An 18,363-nucleotide genomic window follows, 5' to 3' on the forward strand; every position below is an offset into this window, starting at 1 on the left:
GGGGCTGTTTCTCAGGCCAAAAATGGCCTGAAAAATGCACCAAACATGGTGAAAAACGGCTCCCAAAATGACCTGAAAATGGCCCAAAAATGGGCTGAAAACAGCCTAAAAAATGGCCTAAAAAAGGCCCAAAGACAGCCTGAAAATGGCCCAAAAATGACCTGAAAATGGCTCAAACAACAGCCTGAAAATGGCCCCAAAACAGGTTTATAAAACGAGTGGGGGAAGGGCCAGCCAGTGGTAGGATTAGCTCCAATTGGCTCAATCCTACCTCTGCTTTTGAGGGTGTCCAGGAGGCGGGGCTGGGTGTGATGAGTGATGTCACCCACCCAGTCACTTGACCAATCAGCCACACCTACTCAGCCAGAGAACCGGTTGTTAAGTTATTCAAGTCCCACCACTTGAAGACCTCCAAGGTCCCTTCCAACTCTGTTATTCTATTCTATCCTTGTCTGTCTGAACGGCAGTAGCTTCTTGTTTCTTTCCAGGTGCGATTCTAGGTGCTGGTCATCACCTTTAAAGCCCTACATGGCACAGAGCCGGGTATCTGAAGGATTGTTTCCCTAAGGACAACAACTTCAATCTGCTTCAGACCTGGATGCAAGAATAGTCCTCTTTGGCTCCTCCCGAGTGTCACAACATCCCCTGCTTTACATTGTAGGAAGTTAGCATCCACCCCTTTCCTAGAAGAATGAAATATTTTAGGAAATATTAAAAAGGCAGAATATTATGTTTCCCTGGATGAGAAATAGAGAAGCATGTTTTAAAGACGAAGCAGCTCTTACCTTCCTGCCCCCCCACCCTGCCATCCTTTGTCAATGGGCCAGAGGCAGAAACTCAATTCCCTCCCATCTTTTTCAATGGACCATCATCTGCAACACAATAGGACCCATCTAGCAACAGAAACTAACACAATAGGACCCATCTAGCAACAGAAACTCCCCACATGGCACCTGGGAAGATTACATCAGCCAGCAAGGCTAGCTAAGACCCCCGCCCCCTGGGAGTCTGACAACCAATCAGAATACTCTTTCTGGGCCCCAGGAAGTTCAAAGCCAGAGAGGGCATAAAACCCGGGGACTCACTGCGTCTCGCCCTTTTTCTGTTCAGGGACTCAAACCATGTGATCCTGTCCACCATTAAACCATCTTTCCAAGCAGTCTCCATGTTTCCAGTGTCTTTTTCCCCACTTGGAGCTGAACCCAGAAGGATATTTCTTCCTACGACATCTAGGGAGATTCTCAATCATTCAAGTCATGATTGTCCCAAAGGTGCTTTTTTCAAGAGGCAACTGGAGTTCCTTTGAGTTTCCTTCAAGATGTTTCGCTTCAAGCATCCAAGAAACTCCAGTTGCCTCTTGAAAAAAGCACCTTTGGGATAACCATGAGCTGAATGACTGAGAATCTCCAAAGGTATTGAGCTGTGCACTCAGAGCTGAAGAGGCTTCTTGGATGAGAAGCGAAACACCTTCAAAGAAAAACAAGGAAGTCCAGTTGCCTCTAGAAAAAGCACCTTTGGGACAACCAGGGTTTGGATGACCAGTCCCATGACCAGTCCCATTTCAGGGATAAGAGTAAAGTATCCCCTGCCCCCTCCCCTCCCCTCCTCCTCCTCCTCCTCCTCCTCCTTCCTCTGCTTTATGAAACAGTTCAGCTTTCTTTCTCTACCTGACTCCCTCAAATATGCTCCTTGCTCCCAAATCTATTGAAAATTTTGTCAACAATCCTCTCCCCGAAAGCTCGATACACCGTCTGCATAAAAACCTTAGTTTCACGAGAAAATGACTATTAATGAGACCGTGTTCCTTCCCAGCATCAAACTCAAAGAGACACAGGTCATAAATCTCTTTGATCTTTCTTTTTTGTTGTTGTTGTTGTTGTTGTTGACTGGAGAAGTGCACGGTTTCATTTTTTTTTTCCTCCCAGACTCTTATTTGTAATATAAAAAAAATGTTCTGATTGTGACAATTCCATTTGGTAATGAGTAATTTATGGCAAGAGCTGTTTGCAGTCTCTCCCCCCTAAAAAAATACCCCTCCAACCTTCTTTCTTCTTTCTGTTGTTTCTTGTTTCCCATTTTTCTCTTGACACATCAACAAATCCATCCTGACATGTGGACACCTGTTCTTGTTCTCTCACTCATTCACACTTTTTTTCCTCCTCCTTTATTATTTTGGGGGGGGGGAAAATATGGCAGTTCAGTGTAGGAAGAACCTCATGCTGATTCCTTTGTGTTAAAGACTTTCAGTTACCTTGGAGTGAGGTAACCAAATTTACCTCAGCTCATTTCTGGATTTATGTCCGTGCCAATAAAGGAGAATATTTATAGCTCAGGGTTGAAATGAGGGGGTCCTTGGTGCTCTCTGAGCTTGCTTGTTTCCTGGGAGATGTTTCATGACCCAACTAGGTAACGTCATCAGGTCTAGTTAGGAATGGGGTTTCCTCTCTGATTAGACACAAATGATTTGCCACGTCATTCTACTAACAGAAGAGAATAGCTGTAGCTCAAGGAAGAACTGTGGTTCTTGGTGCTCTCTGAGTTTAGTTGTTTTCTTGCAGACGTTTTAGGACCCAACTAAGGAACATCTCCTGTGCTAGGAGGAAAGGGAGTTTATGGAGAGGAGGAGGAGGAGGAGGAGGAGGAGGAGGGGGAGGAGGAGAACTATGGAGTTCTTGGTGCTCTCTGAAGGTGGTTGTTTTCCTGCAGAAGTTTCATTACCCAATTAGGTAACATCATCAGTGCTAGAAGGGAAGGAAGTTTGTGGAGACAGAGGAGGAGGACAAGGAAGAAGAAGAGGAGGAGGAGGACTGTGAAGTCCTTGGTGCTCTCTGAGTTTGGTGGTTTTCTTGCAGATATTTCATTACCCATCAGTGCTAGAAGGGAATGGGGTTTGTGGAGAGGAGGAGGTGGAGGAGGAGAAGGAGAAGGAGGAAGAGAAGGAGGAACGAAGAGAAGGAGGAAGGAGGAGGACAAGGAAGAAGAAGAGGAGGACTGTGAGGTTTTTGGTGCTCTCTGAGTGGTGGTTTTCTTGCAGATATTTCATTACCCATCAATGCTAGAAGGGAGTGGGGTTGGTGGAGAGGAGGAGGAGGAGGAGGAGGAGGAGGAGGAGGAGGAGGAGGACAAGTAAGAAGAAGAGGAGGAGGAGGAGGACTGTGAGGTCCTTGGTATTCTCTGACCTTGGTTGTTTTCAGGCAGACGTTTCATTACCCAACTAGGTAACATCAGTGCTAGAAGGGAGTGGGGTTTGTGAAGAGAGAGGAGGAGAAAAAGGAGGAGGAGGAAGAGGAAGAAAAGGAGGAGGAGAGAGAGGAAGCACAGGAGGAAAAGGAAGAAGAGGAAGAGGAGAACTGTGCGCTCCTTGGTGCTCTCTGAGCTTGGTGATATTTTATTTATTTTTTTGCAGATGTTTCATGATCTAACTAGATAATATCATCAGCCATTTTTCAAACTAGTAACGTTTTAGTTATTCATCTGGGATGCACGAACCATTCAGTTGGATGAAAAGGAAACAGGGGTCCATGTGTACTTTTCTGGCACCTTTTCCCACTGAGGTTCTTCCGCCAACCCCAAGCAAAAAAGAAATAAAGAAAAGGAATAACTCTTTTGAACTGCCTCCCCACCTTTTTTTAAAAAAAGAAATGGATATTCGGTGATTGCCAGCGGAGTTCCTCTCTCTTCCCCCCACCCCAACCCCACTTTTCCTGGCTTTGCATAGCCTCTGAAAACAATGCCAGGCGTAACCCTCAGATTTCCTCTGTCAGAAGCCAAAGCGAGGTTTCAGATCCTTAATGACATCTAGGGCCTGCAACTTTATAAAACCCCCTCCAGGAAAATGGGGCAGCTACCCTTCCTTCTGCACCTGCCTTCCCACAAATAAATTACAGAGAAGAAGAAAAAAAAAAGGGAGAGCGAGTGGAAAAAAAAGAAAGGCAAATCATTTCGCTCCCCAAAAAACAAACAAACAAAGAGACTTTTCAGGAATTGAGAGTCCCGGCTAAAAGTCTATCTGATACAATGCCAGGTTCTGGAAATATCTCACCCAAAATTGCATCGAAAGACACCGGGCCAGATTGCGCCATGCAAAATAAATGGAAAAAAAAGAAAGAAAGAACGACGACGCCAAGAGAAGAAAGAGCAAAGAATATTTTTCCTCCTTTCCCTTCTTAGAATCCTTCCAAGATTTCATCTTCCTCCCAAAGATGAATCAACAGTGCCCTCTTTCGCTTCTCTGTTTCTGAGGAAGGTTTTTTTTTTTTTTTTACCGAAATGAACCCATCAGAAATCTTTGTGTCTTACCAGAGAGATGGGTTTTTTAATTGTGTGACTTTATCTCTCTCCCTCCCTCTCTCTCTTTCACATCTATCTCTATATCTCTATATATTTATATCTTTCTCTCTCTCTCTCATCTGTCTGTCTGTCTGTCTGTCTGTCTATCTATCTATCTATCTATCTATCTATCTATCTATCTATCTATCTATCTCTATCTACCTACCTACCTACCTACCTACCTACCTACCTACCTACCTACCTCTATCTATCTATCTATCTATCTATCTATCTATCTATCTATCTATCTATCTATCTATCTATCTATCTATATCTATCTACCTACCTACCTACCAACCTACCTACCTACCTACCTACCTACCTACCTACCTCTATCTATCTATCTATCTATCTATCTATCTATCTATCTATCTATCTATCTATCTATCTACCTACCTACCTACCTACCTACCTACCTACCTACCTACCTATCTTTATCTATCTATCTATCTATCTATCTATCTATCTATCTATCTATCTATCTATCTATCTATCTATCTATCTATCTATCTATCTATCTTATCTGTCTGTCTGTCTCTGTCTGTGTCTATCTATCTATCAATCTGTCTGTCTGTCTGTCTATCTATCTATCTATCTATCTATCTATCTATCTATCTATCTATCTATCTATCTATCTTCATCTATCATCTATCAGCTATATCTCTATATCTGTCTCTCTCTATCTCTCTGTCTGTCTGTCTGTCTATCTATCTATCATCTCTATCATCTATCTTTATATCTTTCTCTCTCTCTCCCTCCCTCCCTCTGTCCCTCCCTCCCTCCCTCTCTCTCTCTCCCTCCCTCCCTCCCTTAATTTACAATTTGGAAAGAAATTGGAAAGAAGAAGGAGTCCTTTAAATGCAAGGACTGGTGAAAAGAAAAATAGGATCTGCCCCATCTGGATTATGATTTGGAGAATCCATGCACCAGAAGACACACAAAGAACTGTACAGTACATACGCCTCTGAACAAGCTGAGACTGAGAATGCAACTCTGTGTTTACAAAAAAGGCAAAAATAGACTACACCTTCTGGAAGAATGTTCAGAGAATTGTGAAAATGAAAAGGTCTTCTTCCGAACACTCCCCACTTCCTGCTTGCACTGACGATGTTACCTAATTGGGTAATGAAAAGTCTGCCAGAAAACAACCAAGCTCAGAGAGCACCAAGGAACTCCCTGTTCAACTCTGAATTACCAGTAACAGAATAACAGAGTCGGAAGGGACCTTGGAGGTCCTCTATCCCAACCCCCTACTCAAAAAGGAGACCATGTATCATTTCAAATAAAAACGGTGGTTGTAAGTTGAAAAATACCTATAGAGATGGTTATAAGAGTGTGCATTTAACAGAATAACAGAGTAAGAAGGGACCTTGGAGGTCTTCTAGTCCAACCCCCTGCTCAAACAGGAAACCCTACACCACTTCAGACAAATGGTTATCCAATCTCCTCTTAAAAACTTCCAGTGTTGGAGCATTCACAACTTCTGGAGGCAAGTTGTTCCACTGATTGATTGTTCTCACTGTCAAGAAAATTCTCCTTAGTTTTAGGTTGCTTCTCTCCTTGATTAATTTCCATTCGTTGTTTCTTGTCCTGCCCTCAGGTGCTTTGAGGAATAGTTTGACTCCCTCTTCTTTGTGGCAGCCCCTGAGATATTGGAAGACTGCTATTATCTCACCCACTAGTCCTTCTTTTCATTAGCCTAGATATACTCAGTTCCTTCAAATATATGTTTTAACCTCCAGTCCCCTAATCACCTTGGTTGCTCATCTTCATGCAATAGATGGACTCTTTTTCCAATCAGCCTCCAGCCTCCATTTTGTCTCCAGTGCCTTTTTCCCGGCTTGGAACCGTACCAGATGGATTTTCCTTCCAGCAGGCTGTGATAGTCATAAGTGGAAGGACTGGTGTGTAGATCTTTTTTTTTTTTCTCCAATGCCTTTGTAACTTTGGATATTGGTTGTAAGTCGAGGACTATTTGCATGCAATTTGGCAGTCTATTTTCAAAGCACTTGGTGGACGTATTGTTTGCAGAAAATGAAGGAAACATCTAAGGAAAAGAAAGCACCCAACCACACACGCAAAGGTAATTTCTGAAGAAACAAGAGATCTGAGCTCGAAAGCACAAAAAAAACCCCATTGCTTTGGAAATCCTCCTTTATTGCTCCATCCCTGTTTCAAAAAAAAAGGTTAAAAAAAGGAAGAACGAGGCGAGGCAGAGGTGACCTAACATCGTGCAACCACAGCAACGAAAATCAATTTCACAGAAAGTGAAGTGGTGTTGCTTACCAATGCTCACGTGGGCTCGGAGGGAAACAAAACAAAACAAAACAAAACAATGACACATTGGCACAGCTAAACAACAAATGTTCATAGCTGGGTTTTGAAGCAGGGGTGAAATCCAGCAGGTTCTGATAGGTTCTGGAGAACCTGTAGTGGAAATTTTGAGTAGTTCAGAGAACCGGCAAATACCACCTCCGGCTGGCCCCAGAGTGGGGTGGGAACGGGGATTTTGCAGTATCCTTCCCCTGGAGTGGGGAGGGGAGGGAATGGGGATTTTGCAGTATCCTTCCCCTGCCACACCCACCAAGCCATGACCACCACGCCCATCAAGCCACACCCACAGAACCGGTAGTAAAAAAATTTGGATTTCTGTGCTCGCTTCGGCAGCACATATACTAAAATTGGAACGATACAGAGAAGATTAGCACGGCCCCTGCGCAAGGATGAAACGCAAATTCGTGAAGCGTTCCATATTTGTACCTATTTTCATGTTTGGTGGACTTGTAAAAAAGTTAAAGCATTTTGGATAAAAATATGGTGGATTCTTCAAAATATTTTTTAAAAAAGGATAAAGTTTACTCCACAGTTGTCTTTGTTAGGTATCATTACAGATTGTACGGCTATAGAGACTAATTTGATTCTGAACTTAATAACTGCAGCAAGACTCTTGGTGGCGCAGTACTGGAAGAAGGAAGATTTACCTACTATTCAAGAATGGACATTAAAAGTAGTAAATTTAGCAGAAATGGTGAAAATTTCAACATATCTAAAAGACCATTCAAATGAGAAATATATATTAGAATGGAGAAAATGGATTGATTATATTCAAGGCAAATATCGGACTAAAAAATTTCAAATAGCTTACGAATGATCAAAGAGATTTTATAAAGTACTTAAATTTAGTTTAGTAAAAGGGGAGTTAAAAGTTCAAGAGGGGGATAGGAGGCTATAGATAATTAGCTTATGATTGTCAAATGTTATACCCTGTATTTTGCTCTGGGAAGTGGGGGGGGGGAGGGTTGGAAGGGGAGGAGGGAGGGGGAAGGGGAAATGTCTGTAAAACTTTTTAAAACTTTTTAATTAAAAAAAAATTGGATTTCACCACTGTCTTGAAGGCTTATATGTCCCATGTCTTGAGGGAGATAACAATGGGCACCCTAAGAATGTGGAGAACACCAGGATCACTCTGGACAGACCCTTTGATCAATATTTCTATCCCCTTCATCCTTCTTCTTTGTCCTCACCAAATAGTTGTCCAATCTCTTCTTAATCCTCCAGTGTTGGAGCACCCACAGCTTGTGAAGGTTAATTGTTCTAACTGTCAGGAAGTTGCTTCTTAATTCCATCCATTGCTTCTCTCCTTGATTAGTTTCCAACTGTTGCTTCTTGTCTTGCCTTCAAGTGCTTTGGAGAATAGATTGACTCCCGCTTCTCTGTGGCAACCCCTTACATCACAGGTGCCCAACCTGTGTTCCGTGGCCCACTAGTAGTTTTGCAACTGGACCATGGAAACCAGAAAGTGCACACATACATGCATATACTCACTTGCACAAGTAGCACACTCCATTTTCATTAATGGCCAGCGCTCATGCACACCACTCGTGCAACTGGAGCTGCACCTGTGTGCATTCTTGCCCTGCCACTTGCACGAACCTTCCCCTCCTCCCCTTGCCAGTCCGCAAAGCCGGAACCATCTGCCTTAGATAATGGAACACTGCTATCATGTCACCCCTAGTCCTCGTCTTATAACCCTTGGCTCCTTTCCTTCTTATCTTTAACTCCATTTTGAGTTCTTTTTTTTTTTTTAATTTGATTTATATGCCGCCCTTCTCCGGAGACTCAGGGCGGCTTACAGTGCGTTAAGCAATAGCCTTCATACTTTTGTATATTTATACAAAGTCAGCTTATTGCCCCCACAAACTGGGTCCTCATTTCACCTACCTTAGAAAGGATGGAAGGCTGAGTCAACCTTGAGCCTGGCGAGATTCGATCCTACTTTAATTGCAGACAGCTGGTGTTAAATTACAGTGCTTCTGTCTGTTGAGCTATCCAGGCTCCTGTACAGAGGGAAGTTCTTCCTTCCCTCTGTACAGAATAGAATAACAGAGTTGGAAGGGAGATCTTTTAATCCAACCCCAGGAAGGAAACCTTACACCATTTCAGACAAATGGTTGTCCAATCTCTTCTTAAAAACTTCCAGTGTTTGACCATTCACAACTTCTGGAGGCCAGTTATTCCATTGATTAATTATTCTAACTGTCAGGAAATTTCTTCTCAGTTCTAGGTTGCTTCTCTCCTTGAAATAGTTTTCATCCTTTGCTTCTAGTGCTGCCTTCAGGTGCTTTGGAGAATAGCTTGACTCCCTTTTCTTTGGGGCAGCCCTTGAGATATTGGAACACTATTATCATGTCACCCCTAATCAGTGGTGGGATTCAAGCAATTTAACAACTGGTTCTCTGCCCTAATGATTTCTTCCAACAACCAGTTTGCCAAACTGCTCAGAAAGTTAACAATTGGTTCTCCCGAAGTGGTGCGAACTGGCTGAATCCCACCACTGCCCCTAGTCCTTCTTTCCATTAAACTAGACATACCCAGTTCCTGCAACCATTCTTCATATATTTTAGCCTCCAGCCCCATAATCATTTGTTGCTCTTCTCTGCACTCTTTCTAGAGTCTGAATATATTTTTTACATCGTTGTGACCAAAACTTGATCTTTCTCTCTATCTATCTGTGTGTTTGTGTAAATGCGTCTTAAGATATTTAGAACTGGGCCCTATTTCACTTAATGCTACTTAAGGATGGTACCAAAGCATTGATAAAACTATATAAATAACAATAGCAATCCATAATCAATAATGTCTTGGTGTAAACTGCAACTTATGCCTTTCACCGTCATCCTTTCTATTTTAATAGTTCATTGCAAAAGCTGCAGAACTGTCTTATGCTATTACAGGACCACAACGGAGATATATGGGCCTTAAAAATGAAAGTCAACAGAAAGTTTTAGATGCAGAGCAAACATTGATTTCTTCAATTAAATGGAGTGGGGGTGGGGAGGACAAGTTTGAAAGGGTTGAGGAAATAACTGTGTGTCTCATCTTGTTATTTTAGTGCAGACAACCAAACAGAAACATTGGCCATTACTCTGTCAAAACAGTGGAGCTGGGGGCCTCTGATAATTTGATCAAAAGATGGCCTCCCTCTGCCATTCATGTGTAATAGAGAAGGATTGTAAAGAGGGTAATATTGAAACCAAGGAAATGCTGGGGATTGATGATCAAAGGACAATTGGAAATAGCCAACAATTCTTGTGTTCTCTCACAATTAGAGGATTTAACAAACATGGGATTTGAACTCCATACCTCTTAAAGTTGTCCGGTTTGAAAAAACACCGTCCTACAGTAACCATTCTCCTTCCTTGTGTCACCTGGATGCTTTCTTATAATGATCCACAAATCAAAACAAAACCTTTTTTTTTCCCCCAAGGGGAAATCTGCAAACATTCTGCCAACCTACCAATAATGGTGAATATTTGTAGCTCGGGGTTGAAATGAGCTTGGTGCTCTCTGTTCTGACCTAGGCTTCCCCAGCAGCACGAAGCCGAGTCCTCATCCCGATAAACCCCTTTTATTTAATTGACAGGGAATTCCTCTCCAGCAAAGTCTTTCCCCTCCCAGAGTCTTTCAAGTTAGTTCACAATTACCGACCTTTATCAGGCTTGGAGAGTGGCCAGGCCGATATTTTTCAGACACCACAATAGTTGGCAAGAATGCATTAATGAACTAATTGTTTCCTGCAAACTCCACTCCCCTTTTGCTCCTTTTTTATTCCCTCTTGGAGGGGCCATTCATCGTCCACCTATAGCCTTACTCCCAAGTTGACCCTTGTTATTTAGCTGTTCCCTTCATCTGGCAACGGGGAACAGGCTCTAGCTGTTTGTCTGCCTCACTGATGTCTGACTCCGAAGGCAGCTGATAACTGGCATACACCTCTGGTCCTCTCTGTGTGTTGTGACTCCGACCCCTGAGCCTGTCTTATCAGAGGGAGAAGACTTCGAAAGTGAAGGAGAGGAGTTGTCAAGGCCTCCCTCTCCAGGACCCTCCTCTCTGGCAATGCCTCAGTGTCTTCCGAAGGCCAAGAGATAGGCCAGGAGCCAGGCACTTCCGAGCAGCCGCAGTTAGACAGCGATGGAGATGAGTCTTGGCTGGATCCCCGACAGCATCGGAAAGATAAGCGCGCGGAGCAGAGAAAGAGGCATGCCAGAGATTAAGCTGAGTCACTGGACCACACCCCACAGGGGATAAAAGGGGGTGTGGTGGCCATTCAGGCCTTGTGATGGACAAAACTGAAAAGCTAGCAAGTCATACTGCGTTTCTGGAACTTTGTTATATGCCCTCCTTGGATTTATTATGGACTGGACTTGACAATTCTTTGGCTTTGTGAACTTATTTTGGTCTCTTTGTGAGTAAAGTCTTTGGCAGGCAGCTACTGGGTTGCTGCCAATTCTGTTATCTCAAAGGAATTCTTGACTTCTGGTTTTATTAACTCCTGGCTGACTGTTTGTGTGCGTGTGCGAGACGGGGACAGAACACTCTGCCTCCAATGCAGAGCCCTCCTCAGAGCCTTCCCCAGACTCCAGGACTGGCCCATGTTCCTCCCCAACCTCTTCACTGTCCGAATCTGCTGCCAGATCCTCTGGCCACTGACGGGCCACAACACTCTCTATGGTTGGCTGTTTTCTTGCAGATGTTTCAATACTCTCGTTCTGCCAAGCCATTCAATATTTGGCTTCTTCGATGCCGCGAGAAAGAAAACAAACACGCTGTTTGGAAGAGAAAGTTTGGGGTAATCAGGAAACACGGCCAAGGAGCTGAAGTTCTGGATATGCCTGGACCACAAAGCAACCGCTTTATCAATGACACACAGGTATACAGCAGTGAGGCAGATAAAAACGTGGGAAACCTGAAATGACAGTTTGGTGTTCAAAATGCATTCATCACCCCCTGATACAGTTGAACATCTGTTACCAGCCTGAGGCATTTTCCTTGTTTTGCTTGGGAGATTCTGGGCTAAGTGGTCATCGCCTTCTATTTTTCCATTACGCAGTACAATTGCTTAGGAAAATTTGACTCGGGAAGATTTCCTTCTTATCCAGCGATGACGGGAGGGCCAGGCATTATCAGCCTGATGGTGAAGCCTCACCCGACAAGAAATAAATTCACTCCTGGGCTGATAGACTGAGCTGCCTGTCTCTTGCCAAATATTTTGCTTTAGCATCTAGCCTTTCCGTCCAAAAAGTATAAACCTTCCACTGGCAAGCTTTAATTTATTAATCAGCGGAGGACAGTTTTCAATTAATTCAACTCATTACTACGCCCTCATTCTTCGGCGTTACTTTGCTGGCAGTATGTTCCAGGAATCAGGAATGGCAAATAAACAGTGGCTTGGATTTTGCTTCCAAAGATGAACTGTTTACGGTGATAAAATGGCAAAAGAGCTGATGTTTCCATGTTGCGTTGTATTGAAAAGGGCTCTTTGCACCGACACATATTAAGGGAATGTGGTTGAAAGGTACATTGTTAATCAGAGAAGAATAGTTTGAAGTATTGCCTTGTTATTTCCATCTAATAGCAGGACAGCATTTGAAGGACAACATCTGAAATAACCTAAATGATGGACGATGTTAGGCATAAATCCAAAGATAACACAGTGAAATCCAAACACGCTCAGTTGTTTATTTGCTTATGCCTAATGGACGCAACCTTGCCAGACTAAAGCTATAACCTTCTAACCTTAATAGATGTAGTCCTGTTCTTTATGCACTTACACCAATAGACAGAATCTTGCCAGATTAAAGCTGCAATCTTCTAACCTAATAGATACACCTTAGCAGCTTTTAGGGTATGGCTATCCTGAAGGGATGCAGTGGCTCAGTGGATAAGACGCTGAGCTTGTCGATTGAAAGGTCGGCAGTTCAGCGGTTCGAATACATAGTGCCGCATAACGGGGTGAGCTCCTGTTACTTGTCCCAGCTTCTGCCAACCTAACAGTTCGAAAGCACTTAAAAAATGCAAGTAGAAAAAAAGGGACCACCTTTGGTAGGAAGGTAACAGCATTCCATGTGTCTTTGGCATTTAGTCATGCCAGCCACATGACCCCGGAGACGTATTCAGACAACGCTGGTTCTTCGACTTTGAAACGGAGATGAGCACCGCCCCCTAGAGTTGGGAATGACTAGCACACATGTGCGAGGGGAACCTTTACCTTTATCCTGAACTACTTTCTCCCTCCCCCATCCAGTTGGGGATAGCCTGTTGTCTTAGTCTCCTCTCTGGAATGTGCTGCATTTTCCCTGGGAAACTACAGAGTTCCTGCTCAGATCCCTCCCCACTCCTTCTCCAGGTGTACATTCCATCACACTTACGTACAGAGTATGTAGTTCTCCATTTCAATATTTGTTTGTGTTCCTTCAAATGGTAGCTGATCCTCAGTGTCTCTATGGATGGAAGCTCTCCAACTATTCTGTCTCTTGAAATAATGCACAATTTTTGTAGGTGCATTCCTGCGGCTTCCAGGACTTGTCTATTCACCTCATGCACTTTCAGCTCCTGTCAGGTCCAAGCCAGAGATGGCACAATGAAATCCTGTTGAGTCCAAGTCTTTATGCCCTTATGCCTAATGGACAGAATCTTGCCAGACTAAAGCTATAACCTTGTAACCTAATAAGTATACCCTGAGAGAATCTAGGGTGTATCTATCCTGCTTTTTTTTTCTTCCTCTCCCATCCAGTTCAGGACTGTGCCTTGTCTTGGGCCCCTCTTTGTAAAGTGCTGCCCCTCCCCTGTGATTTCACACACATCCCAATTTCTTGTTAAGCTGCACATTTGATCCCAGAGAAAAAACACACCCTTCCGTCTCTTTTATCTACACGCCGTAGTACAACATAGTTAATCAGACCAGTTAAAGAACTGGTGGCCAAATTTGTCCAACAAACCTCAGAGCAACAGAGTCTCCCTCTGACCTCAATTGTCTTCTGGAGTTTTCCAAAATTCATTTTCATTGTGTTGATGACATTATCTAACCATCTCATTCTCTGCTGCTCCCTTCTCCTTTTGCCTTCTGTCTTTCCCAACATCAGAATATTTTCCATTGAGTCCAATGGCCAAAGTATTTGTTAGACATTTGTTTGTATATAGCACCAATGTCAGGGTTCCAAGGAACACCTAACTGCCAACTACAGAGCAAACAAAAGAGTACAGTCACCATGTGCTTTACTGCTCAACTGTTTTACTATAGCAGGAAAATGGGAAACTTTACTTAGAACAAAAGAGCATAGATCCAAACTTGTAAACACTTCCATCTAGTGGCTGAATACTACTATAGTTGTTTCATAGAAATACATTCCAAAAATGAATTCCAACAGTATTTGAGTTTCAGCTTCAGTATCTGTCCTTCCAAAGAACAATAGGGGTAGTTTCCTTTAGGAAAATGCATACTAGGTACCTCTCGATTTTGCCCATCTTATGAGAACATCTACAGAGGCTCAGCTGAAGGTCCTATTTCATGACAGGTGAGAGCATCATGTATCTCTTCTTAAGAGATAAAGTATCTCTTCTTGTTGGTTGCCCTGATGCTGCAAAGGTCACAACTCTAGATGTTGGGCTTCATCCTACGTCAACCACTTAGCTAGCTTTCAAGGAATCTAAGAAATAAGAATGTGTGATAATTAGTGAACATATATTATGGACAGCCAGAGCAACCAACGGAGAGGTGCTGAATTGTATAAAACCAGACACATCACTAGAAGCCAAAACCACAAGACTACATCTGATTTAATTTGACCATGTCATATGTGCAAATTCATTGGAGAAGTCAAGGATGCTGGGAATGATTAGTAGAAAAGAAGGGGCAAGCAAAGAACACGGTGGCTTGATAACATCAAAACGGATACAAAGATGAACATTGAAGAACTGAAAGTAGTGTTGCTTGGAGAGCACTTGCCTAGAAAGTCTCTAAGAGTCGGACACAACTGAATGGTTAAAACAACAATTATTATTATTATTGAAGAAAGTTGACAGCTTGTTCTGACCTAGGCTTCCCAAGCAGCATGAAGCCGAGTCCTCGTCCCGATAAACCCCTTTTATTTAAATTTACAGTGAATTCCACTCCAGCAAAGTCTTTCCTCTCCCACAGTCTTTCAAGATAGTTCACAATTACCGACCTTTATCAGGCTTGGAGAGTGGCCAGGCTGATATCTTTCAGACTCCACACTGTAACAGACAATACTTGGCAAGAATGCAAGAACAGATCTTCACCCAAATGAACTAATTGTCTCCTGCAAACTCCCCTCCCCTTTGCTCCTCCTTATTCCCTATGGGAAGGGCCATTCACTGTCCACCTGTGGCTTTACTCCTGAGTCGACCCTTGTTCCTTAGCTGTTCCCTTCTCCTGGACACTCTGTGCATGTGCACACTGGGAAAAGGATCCAGCTGTTCTTCTGCCCCACTGATGTCCGACTCCGAAGGCAGCTGACAACTGTCAGACGGCCCAGGCCCCCTCTCTGTCTCCGACGCAGAGCCCTCATCAGAGCCTTCCCCAGACTCCAGGACTGGCCCATGTTCCTCCCCAAGCTCCTCACTGTCCGAATCTGCTACCAGATCCACTGGCCACTGGTGGACCACAACACAGCCCACCATACTACCATCCCCCCAAAATCAGTGAATTCATTCCTGTGATATCCTTCTTGCTCAACATAATAAACTGTTTGATGTTTCCTTTGGAGTGGGCTGGCTTATCTTCATCTGTTCATTGTTTTATTTTTTAACTACCAGGCTTGCTATCATGTGGATTTTCACTGACTGTGTGAGAATTATGTCTTTTCTTGAAGGTGAACTTCAACCTTTTGCTCCAGGTATTCCCAAAAGGAGTGAAGGCGCTTTTTTTAAAAAAAATGATGTTTTGACATGCAATTCACTGATCGTTGGATAGCTTTTGTCAATTATGATCTGTTATTCTTTCCAGACTTCAGTTGGTTGGGCTGACTTTTGCGGGAATCGGAGACCTGTTATTTAAGGTGTAGGCTTCATATTGATATTTTAGACTGTATATTGCCCAGAGTCATTGAAGTGGGTGGGATTGACAATTGTGTAAACAAATAAACAAACAAATCTGAAAGCTCAATTTGTGTTTTGCTGAGTCTATTATGGGAACTTAATCCCTTTGGTTCAATGATGTTCCCATACTTTCTGCATTCTTAAGAAAATGAGTGAGTCCAGTAAGTGAGTTAATGTGTTGTCTAAATGGGAGCACTATTCTGCTCAAGGAAACCTTTAAATAGGAGAGCATTGCAAACTGGATAGCTTGTACACACACAAAAACACAGACACACACACAGAGACACACACAGAGAGACACACACACGGAGAGAAAGGGGGCCAGGGAGGGAGGGGGAGAGAAGAGAAGGAGAAGGAGAAAGGAGAAAGGAGAAAGGAGAGAAGAGAAAGGGAAAAGGGAGAGAGAGAGAGAGAGAGAGAGAGAGAAAGGGGGGCAGGGAGGAAGGGGGATAGAAGAGAAGAGAAGAGAAGAGAAGAGAAGAGAAGAGAAGAGAAGAGAAGAGAAGGAGAAGAGAAGGAGAAAGGAGAAAGGAGAAAGGAGAGAGAAGAGAAAGGGAAAGGGAAAGGGGAAAGAGGGGGGACAGGGAGGGAGGGGGACAGAAGAGAAGAGAAGGAGAAAGGAGAAAGGAGAAAGGAGAGAAGAGAAAGGGGAAAGGGGAAAGGGAAAGAAAGAAATGAGAGAGGGGTGGGGGTGGGGGGAGAAGCAAAAAGAATGAATGCCTCATAAAATAATTCATAAAAGACCTCACTACCAGGAGAGTAATATACAGCTACAGAAAATAAAATGGAAGAGATCACAGAGATTTAAACTCCTTTCCAATGCCATATAGAAAAGCAACTTTAAGAATATTAGATGTCATGAATGAAGCATTACATTTTGGCAATGTTTCGGTGCCCTTGTGAATGTTAAACATTCTTATTTATAGGTCCAAGTAAGCAACTGATCTGTAGTATTACATATTACTGTGCCTGGGGAAGTTGTTGCACCTACAGATAACCGGCATCAATAATCTACAAGTATCCAGAGAAGGAAAAGGTTGAACACTGAATTTTGCAAACTGGGGGATGCAGAGATGGATGCCAGAAATGTTGTCCCTTGGACAGCTATAAGATGGTGGACTAGCCTGTATCTAACACGGAGATGAAACACAGAGATAAGAAATTGGACTGGCTGCCAGACTGGTTAGCAAAGCTAAGATCTTGTTCCCAAAGCATTTTATGAAATGTTTGAGAGAGGTCACAACATATTCTGTGCAAAAGATTGGGCTCTGAGTTACTATAGCCATACTACATGGGTAAAATAGACTTCAGTGTCAACTCTAAAGCTTGACGGTAAGATAGTACTATGAGAATTAGGCTCTTTTTTAATTATTTTTTTTTCTTTTGTAACATATACCGTGTTTTCCCGAAAATAAGACAACTCCTTATAATAAGCCCAATTGGGCTTTTGAGTGCATGTGCTAAAATAAGCCCCTCACCAAATTAACCCCCCCAAAAAATAAGCCCCCCAAATAAGTCCTCCCTGAAAATAAGCCTTCCCCAAAAATATTTAAACACATGCACAGCCGGCCCCTGCCATTTCCTAGGATTAGGGCAGGGGTCGGCAACCTGTGGCTCTGGAGCCGCATGTGGCTGTTTCATTCCTCTGCTGTGGCTCCCTGTTACCGGTTGGCTCCACAATTGATAGAGCTTTCAGTTAGGACAGGTAGATGAAAAAGGATGCTGTGCTAGGAGGAGATTCTATGGTGCAGGAATTGGACTTCCGGTTGTCAGAGGAAAAAGGATGCCGCACTAGGAGGAGACTCTATGGTGGAGGAACCGGACTTCCGGTCTACTCCAGAATTTAACGGGGGGGCTTCCAGTTAGGACCTTTGTGACTCTTTGAGTGTTTAAGATTGTTGACCCCTGGGTTAGGGAAACAGAGCTGGAAATCAGGTAAGATTGCAAGAGGAGCCCCATCTTGCTCCACACGCACCAAAATAGTAAGACCTCCCTGAAAATAAGGCCAACTGCTTATTTAGGGGTTCAAAAAATATAAGACAGGGTCTTATTTTGGGGGAAACACGGTAAAAATTCCATTTTTAGTTAAGCAGTGTGTTGTCTGGGTACAGATATTTTTAGGAAATAATAATCACATGTTTACAATAATATTCATGTCAGCTTCCAAGCTGTCATAAGGAAGAGAAGAGAGGCAACGAAGCTTGACAATTCATTACATTGGTATTAATTCTAAGGTAATAATAATAGTAATCATAATACTATTTGCTTGTCCATTTTAACAAATCTCCCTTATATCATTAGTCCTTTTCTGATATCCACATGTTTCTGTTTTTATTATCTAGCCATTGATAAAATAAATCCCATGTCAAAACATACTGTATTTTTCAGAGTATATGATGCACCTTTTCCCCCCGAAAAGAGGGTGAAAATTTGGGTGTGTCTTATACAGTGAATGTAGCCCCATTCAGCTTCTCAAACTTCCATTTCAGAGGCTGAAAAAAGCCTATGAAATGGAGGTTTCAGAGGCTGAAAAAAAAAGCCTCTGAAACAGAGGTTACAGAGGCTGAAAAAGCAAGGCGCAGAGCTCACAACCAACAAACCTATTGCTAAAGTTCATCTCTGGGAACAGCTGATAGGGAG

At 43.0% G+C, this 18,363-nt stretch overlaps 1 long non-coding RNA gene and 1 other non-coding gene across 2 annotated transcripts in view; one reads left to right on the plus strand and one right to left on the minus strand.

The window, feature by feature from the left end:
* LOC148115023 (uncharacterized) overlaps positions 1 to 18,363 on the minus strand; it is an 84,212-nt gene that overhangs the window by 29,778 nt on the left and 36,071 nt on the right. The gene's annotated exons all lie outside the window — the stretch shown is intronic.
* Positions 6,981 to 7,087, plus strand: LOC117656214 (U6 spliceosomal RNA). The gene has a single exon (XR_004588912.2). It is a non-coding gene; the product is annotated as a U6 spliceosomal RNA (small nuclear RNA).

The sequence above is a fragment of the Pantherophis guttatus genome, chromosome 2, assembly GCF_059756535.1.
Source record: "Pantherophis guttatus breed Tessera chromosome 2, ASM5975653v1, whole genome shotgun sequence".
NCBI classification, from domain to species: domain Eukaryota; kingdom Metazoa; phylum Chordata; class Lepidosauria; order Squamata; family Colubridae; genus Pantherophis; species Pantherophis guttatus.